Below are 13164 nucleotides of genomic sequence, written 5' to 3' on the forward strand. Positions count from 1 at the left end.
CCGTCTCCGTGGCAACCGGGAGCGTGGCCTGACGCAGCAGAGGGCCGTTCCCGCGGGACTTGGCCGGGTCCGCCTCTCACCCGGCCAGTTTGCTCTTCCTCCAGAGTTCCGCGACGCCAGCCCCAGACCCTTTGCGCAGTTGGATCGCTTCGTCCCGAGGGTCCTCGACTTCCCCAAAACCACAAGTGGCCCCCTCTTTCCGACACTTCCAGGTCGGTCTTCTTGAAAGCAAGAATTCTGTGTCGCTGACAGCACCCGCCTTGGCGCGTTGGGCAGAGGCGCAGGAAATGTTAAAACAGATGAGTGTAGAGCTACTGAAGAAAAGGGGGGAAAAGACGAGCCTACTTGATTTTCATACTTTTTAGAACAATGGATATCACATTAGACGGACTCTTCCAGGGCAAGTTGGGTAAAGGTATTTGCCAACTTAAAACCGCATCCCTCCTTTCCAGGAGTTGCTTCCAAAGAAAGACTTTGCTGAAGTGGACCTACAAACGATCAAATTTGTCCCACCCTCCAAATTCTAGCATGGAACTGGGAACAAATATAAGCCTCCCCAGAGGGTTTTAATATGGCTACTTTAATTTTTGAGTCCACCTGGTGAGCTCCTACTCAATCTTTGAAACTAAGTGCAAGCATTGCCTCTATAAATCCTGATTGTATTAGGATATAAATTTAACCACTGTGATAGAGACCCAAACTAACCATTGGCCTCAACGGAACCAGTTTATTTCTCACATAAAGTCCTGTTGGCACAGCGGCTGTCCTCCACAAAGTTGTCAGGGCCCACACTCCTATTTTAGGCTCCATGGAAGGGCTTTGCTCTTCTCAACTTAGTCCAGTGTGGCTTACCACCCTGGCATACCATAGCAGTGGTTGGGGGAACTAAGAGGAAAGGGAGGGCGTGCCCATTCCTTTCAAGGACATAACCTGAAAAGTACACACATCACTTTTGCTCACATTCCATTGGCCAGAACTTAGTCACATGGTATACCTAGCAGCAAAGGGGGTTTGCATTTGTGTCCAACTAGAAATCAAGGGAACCGTTGCTATGGAAGAAGAATGGATACTGGGAAACAATTAGCAGTCTTTGCTATAAGCCTCTATCTCTGACCCCTTCATCCGCTAGTCGTCTCATTTCCATTATTCCCAGAATGTCAAGTAACAAATATATATTAAGTCATTACCATGTATCTGGCATTATGTTTGGCCCTGGAAGTAAAAATGAATGTGTGGAAATGATCAGGGACCTTAACCCTCAAGAAATTAATGAATAGATGTACTTGAGCACCCTTCAATTTTTATTATAAATATTTGTGAACATACTGTATTCCCCCTCCTTCTGTCATCTCGCTACCACATAGTCCGTAAAACTCACACTCTTAAATAGTTTTATTATCTCTTTTTATTATATGTAATATCATTTTATGCCCAGATACTAGCAAAATATCACTGTCTTTCACATGCACAGAAGATTACAAATACGAAGATGCCTTAGGGGTCATGATACATTTTACCATGCATCACACAGTACACAGTAAAATTTGCTGAAAATGTGAGACGATAGCTAGCTATAAACTTTGAAATGTTATTGTCTTTTAAAATATAATTTCAGGAACTTCTTATTTTTCCATGATAGGTCAGTGTAAGTGACAGTTCGCTGTACTGAAAACAAGATTTAATGAGAGTCTCCATCCCCAAAGTAAAGCTTAAGCCAACAGTTGTGGGTGAGTGAATTCATGGTTACTATTTACTCTAATCATGTGTATAATCCTTCTTACCTCTCACTTCTGGTTAATGGTCTCATTGTGGACTTAACTCTCAGAGAGGACAGTACAAAAGTCACCATAGAGATAGGCGTGTGGATCAACTGCTGTGAAAACAAGGCAGTAAAAAATGTGGTCTTTGTTTAAGTTGCTCTCTGTAATATGATCAGAACATCAAATCAGAGATGGTGTAGAAAATTAAAAGTTAGTTACCTGGAGCTTTCTACTAAAAGAACTTAAAGGACTGATTTTCTTTCCCCAGGGGGTAGAGTATTTGAAATATTTGTAAATTAACATTCCTTGCTAGTAGCTAGCAGCCAGTGTATATTAGCCAAGTAGGTATTCAAAATACGTTTTCTCACTTGCTTCAAGTTAATATGGACATATAAACTGTGCTCATTTCCATTGAAGCTTACTACAGAAATGAAATTGTGTTTTTAAACATCAGAACTCAATTTATAATTATTGCCACTTAGAAATAATGGTTGGTTGGTTTTTTTTGTTTTTGTTTTTTTTTTTTTTTTTTTTTTTTTTGCAACAATGCTTTTCATTATTCTTTTATAAAGTTACCTAGTGTTCCATTGTGGACCTAAGCCATATCCAACTGGGAACTTCGGGGCATTAGGGCAGGCATCAGGAGCCCTATTTGTCTGAGGATCCGCAAGACCCCCGGGGTAAGCTACATCTGGAGACTGATGGTCAGGTACTGAAATATCCCATCCCAGAGAAGAAGAGAATGGTAGATGCCAAGAAGGCAGGAAACTCACTCTGACGTGGGTGAACATCATCCTCTGATGCTGGGTGAGGCTTGGTGTGAAGGAATACTTTGCATATCATAGAGGGTAGCATTCCTCAAGTGTCCTCTTCCCCGCTCCTTGTGGAAATTTGTCCCAAACAACTTGAAAAGGAAGTGGTAAGATGATAGTGTAAAGATGCCTTTGGAAAAATCAAAATATGATTGCACAAGCCCATCAAAGATTAACCAAAAGAGCCATAACCACTTGCAGAGGAGGGAAAAAAGTCTTTCTTAATTTGGAAGCAGCAGATAACTAGGATGGAGCAGAGTCCTGAAGGGTGAGGCAAGTGGAGAGGAATAAAAGTCCAGACCCTAGCAGTTCAGAGACAGAACCATTAGAAACAACATTCTGAAATTTAGAGGGGCGCCTGGGTGGCGCAGTCGGTTAAGCGTCCGACTTCAGCCAGGTCACGATCTCGCGGTCCGTGAGTTTGAGCCCCGCGTCAGGCTCTGGGCGGATGGCTCGGAGCCTGGAGCCTGTTTCCGATTCTGTGTCTCCTTCTCTCTCTGCCCCTCCCCCGTTCATGCTCTGTCTCTCTCTGTCCCAAAAATAAATAAAAAACATTGAAATTTAGAAGCCAAATATGACATAGCACTAAGGAAGAGTTTGAGTTACCTGGAATGAAATGGGCAATGGAGGTTCAGGAGGCTTATCATCCCAGCCCTTGACTGTCTTTTGTGGCCCAGGAGAAAGGAAGGTTATGACAGACAACTGTTATAATAGATTGCACCAACACAGTATTTTCCCAGAGCTGGTCATTCAAGCACCATCTTAATGGATTATTTTTCCATATCCATATACTACCATTTATACAATTTACTCAATATTTTATTTTATTTTATTTTATTTTATTATTTTTTTTAGAGAGAGAGAACGCATAAGAAGGGGAGAGGAGCAGAGGGAGAGAGAGAGAATCTTAAGCAGGCTCTATGCTCAGTGCGGAGCCCGATGCAGAGCTCGATCCCATGACTCTGGGATCATGACCTGAGCCGAAATCAAGAGTCAGACGCTCAACCAACTGAGCCACCCAGGCGCCCCTACTCAATATTTTCTTTTAAATCAGGATCACAGTTTTACTTCAATAGAAAATTATAAATGGAAAATCAGTATCATTGCCATAAATGAAAATCATCACAACAAAAATAAAATAATACTATTAAATTCTAGTTAGAAGCTGGGTATCAAGGCTCAAGGCTTAAGGTTGACTGCTCTCGGGGCACCTGGGTGGCTCAGTTGGTTGGGCTCCTGAGGTCAGCTCAGGTCATGATCTCACAGTGAGTTTGAGCCCTGTGTAGGGTTCTGTGCTGACAGCTTGGAGCCTGGAGCCTGCTTCAGATTCTGTCTCCCTCTCTCTCTGCCTCTCCACGCTCACATTGTGTCTCTCTCTCAAAAATAAAATAAAAACATAAAAGAAAATTTAAAAAAATAAGGTTGACTTCCCTCAGTTAAAAAGGAAAATGGGCAATGGCAGAGAGGTGTTAAACACCAATACAAAAATGAGACTTTCTCCTCATCAGAAGGATCAAAAGAGCCTTGGATAAAGCAGCTTTCTCAGTGTGTATTTGTTATTCAATACTAATTCAGCATATCACTTCAAATCCTCTTCCATACATTTTTATTTAGTTTTTAAAGTTTATTTATTTATTTTGAGAGACAGAGAGAGAGCTGGAGGTACAGAGAAAGAGGGAGAGAGAGAGAATGCCAAACAGGCTCTGCGTTGTTAGTGCAGAGCCTGACGTGGGGCTCAAACTCACTAATTACGAGATCACAACCTGAGCCGAAACCAAGAGTCAGACACTCAACCGACTGAGCCACCCAGGTGCCCCATCTTCCATACCTTTAATGGTGCTGCCTCTGCACTTGTGGAAACACTGTGTTAAGAGATTTGAATTCAAGAGTTAGATAGTTGGAAATGCAAACTGGTGCAGCCACTATGGAACATAGTATGGAGATTCCTTAAAAAATTAAAAATAAAACTACCCTATGACCCAGCAATTGCACTACTAGGTATTTTTCCAAGGGATACAGGTGTGCAGTTTCGAAGGGGCACATGCACCCCAATGTTTATAGCAGCACTATTAACAATAACCAAAGTATGGAAAGAGCCCAAATGTCCATCAATGGATGAATGGATAAAGAAGATGTGGTATACACACACACACACACACACACACACACACACACATAATGGAGTATTACTCAGCAATCAAAAAGAATGAAATCTTGCCATTTGCAACTACGTGGATGGAACTAGAGGGTATTATGCTAAGCAAAATAAGTCAGTCAGAGACAAATATCATATGACTTCACTCATATGAAGACTTTAAGATACAAAACAGATGAACATAAGGGAAGGGAAGCAAAAATCATATAAAAGCAGAGAGGGGTACAAAACATAAGGGATTCTTAAATATGGAAAACAGGATTGCTGGAGGGGGTGTGGGAGGGGGGATGAGCCAAATGGGTAAGGGGCATCAAGGAATCTACTCCTGAAGTCATTGTTGCACTACATGCTAACTAACTTGGATGTAAACTAAAATATGAATAAATTATTAAAAAAATAAATAAATAAACATGAAAAAAAAAGAGAGAAACAATGCTTCCTCTGAAACAAGAGGGAGAAAGTATAAGAAATTCAAAACTGGCAAAAAAGACATTAGAGGGATCTTGTCACAGATGAACTCAGTCCACTTACATGGCACAGTGGTAGTGGGAACTTTGAAACTAGATAGAATCAGAAGACCTGTTTTTTAGTCCTAATGTTGTCATTAGTTGCATAATCCAAGCAAGTCTCTTTGTTTTTTTGTATTTGTTTCTTGATATGTTGAAGTCTATGATTTATTTACTAAGAAAAAAGTAAGTGGAGAAGGATTTGAAGAGACTGAGAAAGTCAATAGGGGAAAGATATTTAAATATCTATCTTAATATTTATTTACCCATGTCTATTTAAAATGTCTATTCAAGGGGCACCTGGGTGGCTCAGTCAGTTAAGAGTCCATCTTTGGCTCAGGTCATGATCTTGCGGTTTGTGAGTTGGAGCCCCTCATCGGGCTCTGTGTGGACAGCTCAGAGCCTGGAGCCTGCTTTGGATTTTGTGTTTCCCTCTCTCTCTGCCTCTCCCCTGCTTGTGCTCCATCTCTCCCTCTCTCTCTCTCTTTCTCAATCTAAGACAAATAAACATTAAAAAAAATTTTTTAATATCTATTTGAAAGGTTTTTTTTTTTGCAAAAGAAGGCAGAAATGGAGGAATAAAAGGACAAAGACATAAGACACACGGAAAAAAAATAGAAAAATGGTGAATATAAATCCTACCTAATCTGTAATTGCATTAAATGTAAATGGATTAAATACTCAATTAAAAAGCAGAGGTTAGTAGAATGGATTTAAAAATCCAACTATATCCTGGCTACAAGAGACATATTTTAGATTCAAAGATACAAATAGGTTGAAAGTGAAAAGATAAAAAAATCAAAGCCATGCAAAAGAGAACCAAAAGACAGGCTTGAATGACTGCCATTATCAGACAAAATAGATTTTAAGACAATAATTATTTCTAGAATACTTTTTCTTAGAAAGTAAGTCATAGACTTGAACATATCAAGACATTTTGGCATTGGCAAAAGCTTAGTAAAATTGTGGCAAGTCAAAATTCTGCTGAATCAGTGATTTCATTGGGAGCTCTGGATGTGTGTTTTAAATTGAAACAACGCTCATGCCTCAATGTTCGAATATCCTAGCAAATCAGAATGCATGAAAGAGGTAAAGGTATGGTTTTATGGAGATCCCTGACCCAAAGCTCAAAATACATAAAACAATAGGCACAGAATTACTTTGTGAAATGTCAGAGTCACTTTTCACTGAAATTATACATGTTGCCTTAGCATTTAAATGCTTGAGCAAATAGGGGCACCTGGGTGGCTCAGTTGGTTAAATGTCAGACTCTTGATCTCAGCTCAGGTAGATTAGGTTGTGAGTTTGAGCCCTGTGTTGAGCTCTACCCTGGGTGTGGAGCCTACTTAAAAAAATTTTAAATAAAAAATAAATGCTTGCACAAATATAAAAGAAAAAAATATTGCAAATTAAATTATTTCCTTTTCATATTCTAAAGTTAAGGATCATGAAGAGTCATATGAAATGGTGAAAAAAGATATTTTATGTTTTTATATAACTCAATAAAAATTTCCCACTCCCCCACCACACCAGACCCAATCACACCAGACCAATGAAACACTCAAAACAACAAAAACTCTGAGACAATAAGGACTCATCACTAGGTTTAAGTATACTATCTTATTCTAAACTAGATTCAGAGAGCCATCTGCTGGTAAACTGATGAGTTGTCTATGCTTTTTTTCTTATTTTTTTAATGGATGTACAGTTAGGGTTGCCACATTATATATACGGGCTGTTCAGTTAAATTTGAATTTTAGAAAATGAACAAATAATTTTTTTAGTGTAAGTATGTCTGTACAATACTTGCTTCATATGCCAATGCTACTTTGTCTTAAACTTTCAGTTACACTCTTTCAACTAACTTAGAAAACATTTTCTTAAAATTGAGACAGTACGATTTTTTAGGAATATATTTATTACTATATTCACATGCTCCAGCATGAAGTGTTTTTCTTCCACGCTTCTATCTTCTATCTGGCTCCTAATCATTTTTAAATGAGTTCTTCCTACTTTATTTCTTTCCTGCTGCTGCAGTCTCATATTTAAGCAATCTAGGTCAGTTACAACTGATGAATGAAAAACAGAAGAATTCATCTTATCTTCTGTAGTACCTTAGTTGCAGATACTACTTATCTTTTTTTTTTTTAAGTTTATTTATTTATTTTGAAGGGGGCAGGGGCAGAGAGAGAATCCAAAGCAGGTTCCACATTCATCCAGGAGCCAACAATGGGACTCCATCCCATGACTGTGAGTCATGACCAGAGTTGAAATCAAGAGTCAGATGCTTAACTGACAGCCACCTAAGCACCCTGATACTACTTATCTTTTAAAAAGTAAAGGGATATATCTGTATATGTTATTTTTGACATTTAACATTTTATTTTTTTTTTTACAAAAAAAATTTTTTTAATGTTAATTTTCAAGAGAGAGAGAGACACACAGAGCACAACCAGGGGAGGGGCAGAGAGTGGGAGAATCCGAAGCAGGCTCCAGGCTCTGAGCTGTCAGCACAGAGCCTGACATGGTGCTTGAACCCACAAGCTGTGAGATCATGACCTGAGCCGAAGTCAGGTGCTTAACCGACTGAGCCACCCAGGCATCCCAACATTTAACATTTAAAAAATTGTTTATTTATTTAGTTTGAGAGAGAGAGGGGGAACAGAGCAGGGACAGAGAGAGAGAGATAGAAGGAGAGAGAATCCCAAGCAGGCTCCACATTCATTGTGGAGCCCAACACAGGGCTCGATCCCACATGAAATCATGACCTGAGCTGAAATCAAGAGTCACCTGCTTAACTGACTGAGCCACCCAGGCAACCCAAGGACATTATTTTAAAGTGAAAGCATACAATAGGGTAATCTCTCAGGGGAAAAAAAGTACCATAGATAACAATAAAAAACATTTCTTTTCTCATTAGTTGTGGTTTTTAATTGAATGGCTTAATTTTATTTTGCCTATAGCGCAAATAGCAAAATAATTCTTTTAAATCTTGGTTGCATCGAATGATTGACTATAGTTGTAAAATCCAATTAGTTACAAACTTGCATTATAACATATCACAAGATGGAGATGTTGCTCCATGAAAGTGACTGTTAAAGACCAGGAGAAAAAAAATCTTTTGTCTTTTTTTGAATATCTTTATTTTTTCTTAAAAAAATTTTTTGTTGTTGTTTAATGTTTAATTGTGAGAAAGAGAGAGACAATGTGTGAGCAGGGGAGGGGCAGAGAGAGAGAGAGAGAGAGAGAGAGAGAATCTGAAGCAGGCTCCAGGCTCTGAGCTGTCAGCGAGAGCCCAATGCAGGGCACAAACCCATAAACCGCAAAATCATTACCTGAGCTGAAGTCGCACACTTAACTGACTGAACCACCGAGGTGCCCCTATTTTCTTCTTTATCTTGCTCCCCATCTTCAGTCATTCAACATCGTGAGGAACATACAAAAAGCCTGTGTTAAAATCCCTGATTTGTCTCTTTATGCTTGTAATTCTAATTAAATTAACCTCCAGGCACCTTAGGATCCTCTGTAAACTCAGGCTTATGCTCTTGTTATGAAGATTACATTAAATGATATATTTGAAATAGCAATGCCTTCCAGTCAAAGCCACCAAGAACACATCAACAGTTGAAGAGGTTTTGTTTATCACTCATTGCAGTGAGGGGGAATGCACACCATGCGGAACAGGGTATAAAAAGACCTGTGATAGGATTGGGGCTGTAGTTTGTGATTTGTGGTAGAGTCCCAGGAAGCAGGGTTCACTCTGGATTGAGTGCTGTCGGAATGCAAGGATGATCTATGGCTGGGTATTCTCACTATTTATTTACAGAAGTCTCCCCTTTTCCATTGTTTCACTTTCTGCAGGGTTTGGTTTTTTTCCTCCCGTTTGTTTATTTATTTTTGAAAGAGAGAGAGAGTGTGTGAGTGAGGGAGGGGCAGAGAAAGAGAGAGGGGGAGAGAGAGCACAGAGCCTGATGTGTGGCTCGAACCTACAAACCTTGAGAGCACGACCTGAGCTGAAATCAAGAGTCGGACACTTAACCAACTGAGCCACCCAGGAGCCCCACCCTTTCTGCAGTTCTAATTACCTTTGGTCAACGAAGGTCCAGAAGCAGATGACACTCTGACATACTGTCAGAAGGTCAATAATAGCCTACTACTATGTCACAGGGTCTGTGTCATTCACCTCACTACATCTCATCACGTAGGCATTTTATCATCTCACATTATCGTAAGAAAGGTGAGTATAGTACAATAAGATGTTTTGGAAGAGACCACGTTCAAATAACCTTTATTACGGTATATTTTATAATTGTTCTACTGAATTTTTAGTTATTGTTAATCTCTTACTGTGCCTGATTTATAAATTAAAATTTATCATAGGTAGTTATGTATAGAGAAAAACATATTGGAAACACTTAGATCCTTTCAGATCTGACTTTGAAGTTCATTTATCCATGACCAGAGCAGCATTTGGCCTGGGAATAATTTCCCCCCATTACTGAGGCAAGACTCGTCTTAGTATTCTACACCGTATCTGTGAATTCTGAGGTTTTCCAATCTGGCTGTTAGGAACAGGAACTATTTCTGGCCTTTGACGAGCTCCAAGAACTGTTTACTCTTCCCTGTAATCTCTTTAGGTGGTTCTTTCCCTGACCTTGGGTAATTTCCTCACAACACATTCACTGAGCAGCACTCAGCCGAATACTAAAGGGGCGCCTCTGCTCATCTCCAGAGTTGTCCCTCTGGGCCACGCTCTCTGATCCTGTGCTTTGCTCTGCGAGTGCTACTGGCCTTGGCTCCCTCAAACTTGCACCCCCATCTCCTCAACTCAGAGAGATGGCTGGGCTCCCCTCGGGCTCCCAGTTAGCTGAGTCCTGGAAATTCACTCTAGTCAATAAGCTGGAGGCAGCTATAGTCTTCCCTCATTTGTTTCCTATCCGGCAGCAGAGATCCCTGTCCTTTGTTGCCTACTGTCAGTATCTTGAATGCTTGTTTCCTTGAATCTTGTTTCCTACATTTTGTTCAGTGTTTTTAGTTGTTTCAGACGGGTGAGTAAATCACATTCTTGTTACTCCATGTTAACTAGAAGCAGAAGCTATCTTAAAAAAAAAAAAGTATCATGTACTAAATCATTAGGTTAGAGTATCTTAAACAACAATGACAAACAAATAAACACGAAGATAGTACTTGGCTTAGTTCAGGTTGCTGTAACAAAGTACCACGGACTGGGTGGCTCAGAAATTTCTTTCTCACAGTCTGGAGACTGGAAATCCCAGATCACAGTGCCAGCATGGTTAGGTTCTGGTGAAAGCCGTCATCTGGGTTGCAGACTACTGATTTCTTGTTGTGTAAAAGTAAGCTGGCCCTCTGTCCTCTTACACAGGCACTAATTCCATTCATGAGGACCCTATTCTCATGACCTCCTTATCTCCCAAAGGTCTTCCCTCCAAATACCATCACACTGGAGATTAAATTTCAATGTACAAATTTTAGGAAGACACAAACATTCGGTCCATAATAACACCAAAAGCATATTTTTACTCAATATAAAGAATGCCTTTCTATAACCACAGTCATACAAAAATGGAACAGTTTTCCTTGAAAAGAAGTGTGTTCCCTGTCACTGCAGATGCAGACAGAGGTGATAAGCATTGTCAGAATATTGTAGAAAATATGCAGGTATGGTCAACAAACTATATAGCCCACAGGCCAAATCTGTCCCGCCACCTGTTTTTTGTTGACACAAAGCTGTACACATTTTTTTTTTTTAACATACTGTGTATGCATATGGTCTTTTCATGCTACAACGGCATAATGGAGCAGTTGTGATAGAGACTATGCCCTTCAAAACCTAAAGTATCTTACTTTCTTCAGAAAAAGTTCACCAATCTTGGATTGAGGGATCAGATATGGCTGATGTGACAAAATGACTTCTTCGATGCCTTCCCAACTTGAGATTCTATGAGTCTGTGGAAGCAGGGAATGCAATTTGTTGCCTAATGCAAATTTTGCATCTTCCTCCACATATCTGTATTTATTTTAAATTCTTTTTAAGTTTATTTTGCTTATTTTCAGAGAGAGAGCGCACATGTGAGCGAGCAAGCGAAGGGCAGAGAGAGGGGGAGAGCGAGGACTCCAAGCAGTCCCCATGCTGTCGCACAGAGCCTGACGTGGGGCTTGAACTCACGAACCGCGGGATCATGACCCGAGCAGAAACCAAGAGTCTGATGCTTAACCGACTGAGCCACCCAGGTGCCTCTTTATTTATTTTGATGTAACCTTCTCTTCCCCATCTCACTTCCTTGGGTAAAATTGATCTTCCCTATGTTTTTCCTCTAGCTTTGCCTCCCTCCTCCCCACCTCACACCCACATATTCCTTGTGATGTGCTATCAATTCCTTCCCCTTCCGCTACCAGTTCTTTTACTTCTGCTTCTTTTTTTCTTTCCTCTTTTTTCTTCCTCTTCCTCTTTTCTCCTCTTCCTCCCTTCTTCTTTGTCTCTGCGTCTCTTTCCCTCCCTCCTCCTTCTTCCTCTTCTCTTTTATTCAATAACTATTTCTCGAGCACCATGCCAGACAGTATTCCAGACATTGGGGCCATAGCAGTGACAAGGCAGTTTCTGCCGTCACAAAGCTTACATTGGAACCCCAGTTTGAAAAGCAAGACCATGGTACGTCTTCAGGTCAAAAACAAGCCAGTGTCACCGAAAATCATTTCAGAGAATCCAAGGAAAGGCACACTCACCAACTGTCACGATGCAAGAAAACGCACAGCGATCGTTCCCCAGCAAGGCACGCTTGCGTCTATAGTCTTGTCAAATTGCTGCCAATCTTAAATGGAAAAGCCTTCTGATAACAAAGCATTTTAAATTTCAACTAGAATGAGAGAGAGAAAAGATTGGGCACCACTGTCCCCAAAGAACAATCTCAGCGCCACATATGATTTTGCATATGTGCCATATCAAAACGTTCTCACCTGTAGTTGCTGAAAGAGATTTTCTTTTGAGGATGAAAGGTACAATTACTGAAAGGGCATTGACAACATGAAGTGAATTAAATTTCAGGAGCCACCGATGTCCCACAGCCGATCTTCCTAATTTTATTAAAAAACTAAAAATAACTTCCATTTCAATCTCTAGGGAAAACCTCTCTAACTCTAGTTTTTAATTAATTTTTCAAAACAAACTCTCCTTGGGGGCAGTAATCAACCAATGAATCAATCAGGCAATCAATCTCTCCTTTAGGAGAATGTACTTTGTAAAATCATTTCAGTTTTGTTTTCTCAGAAACCTGAATTTAATGGAGAATTACTATAAATTATGATTCAGGAAAATAAGCAATGTTAACGTAACTGTGATACATTTGACCCCAGTAATTTAACAGTGCCCTCATCCCCAAGATGAATTTCAAACTCTGGTTTATAGAAAACTTCTAAGATGGAATTGCTACAAAGTCCTCATGTTGTTTCAAACAAAGGGACCTACTGTTGGCAAACCTGCTTGATTTTTGTCTCTTTGTTCTTTTCTTGAAAACTCCTGCTGTCTGTTCCATTTCTCTGGGCATGCAGTTGAGACTGTTGGTAAAATTCTTTCAAATTGAAATGTCTGTTCAGGAAAGGTATTCAGGAGGTCTGATGAATAGATACCTGACATTACTCTGCTTCTGAATAGGGAAGTAGTTCTAATCTTGCTCATTCTTTCTTTCTACTTCATTTGAACAGAACAACTTAAACTTAGCTATGTTTCTGAAAATAGAAGATATTGTATGATGAATGTATCAAAATTTCTCTTACCTGCCGGAAATATTACAGAAGGAATATCTGTTGATAAAGATTAAGCAAATGCTACGAAAAAGCTACTGAGTTTAATGTAATATACAAAGGAAGTTTTGTTATTATATTTTCACTTATTACCCTCAAGACAGGAAAATTTC

General features: G+C 39.8%; 1 long non-coding RNA gene across 1 annotated transcript; it reads left to right on the forward strand.

Annotated features, from left to right (window-relative positions):
* The first annotated feature begins 80 nt into the window (after window positions 1-80).
* On the forward strand, window positions 81-11477 carry LOC125164359 (uncharacterized). The gene is made up of 3 exons (XR_007151731.1): window positions 81-212; window positions 1640-1727; window positions 11309-11477. It is a non-coding gene; the product is annotated as an uncharacterized LOC125164359 (long non-coding RNA).
* Window positions 11478-13164: the final 1687 nt, after the last annotated feature.

The sequence above is a fragment of the Prionailurus viverrinus genome, chromosome B1 (genome assembly GCF_022837055.1).
Source record: "Prionailurus viverrinus isolate Anna chromosome B1, UM_Priviv_1.0, whole genome shotgun sequence".
NCBI lineage: Eukaryota > Metazoa > Chordata > Mammalia > Carnivora > Felidae > Prionailurus > Prionailurus viverrinus.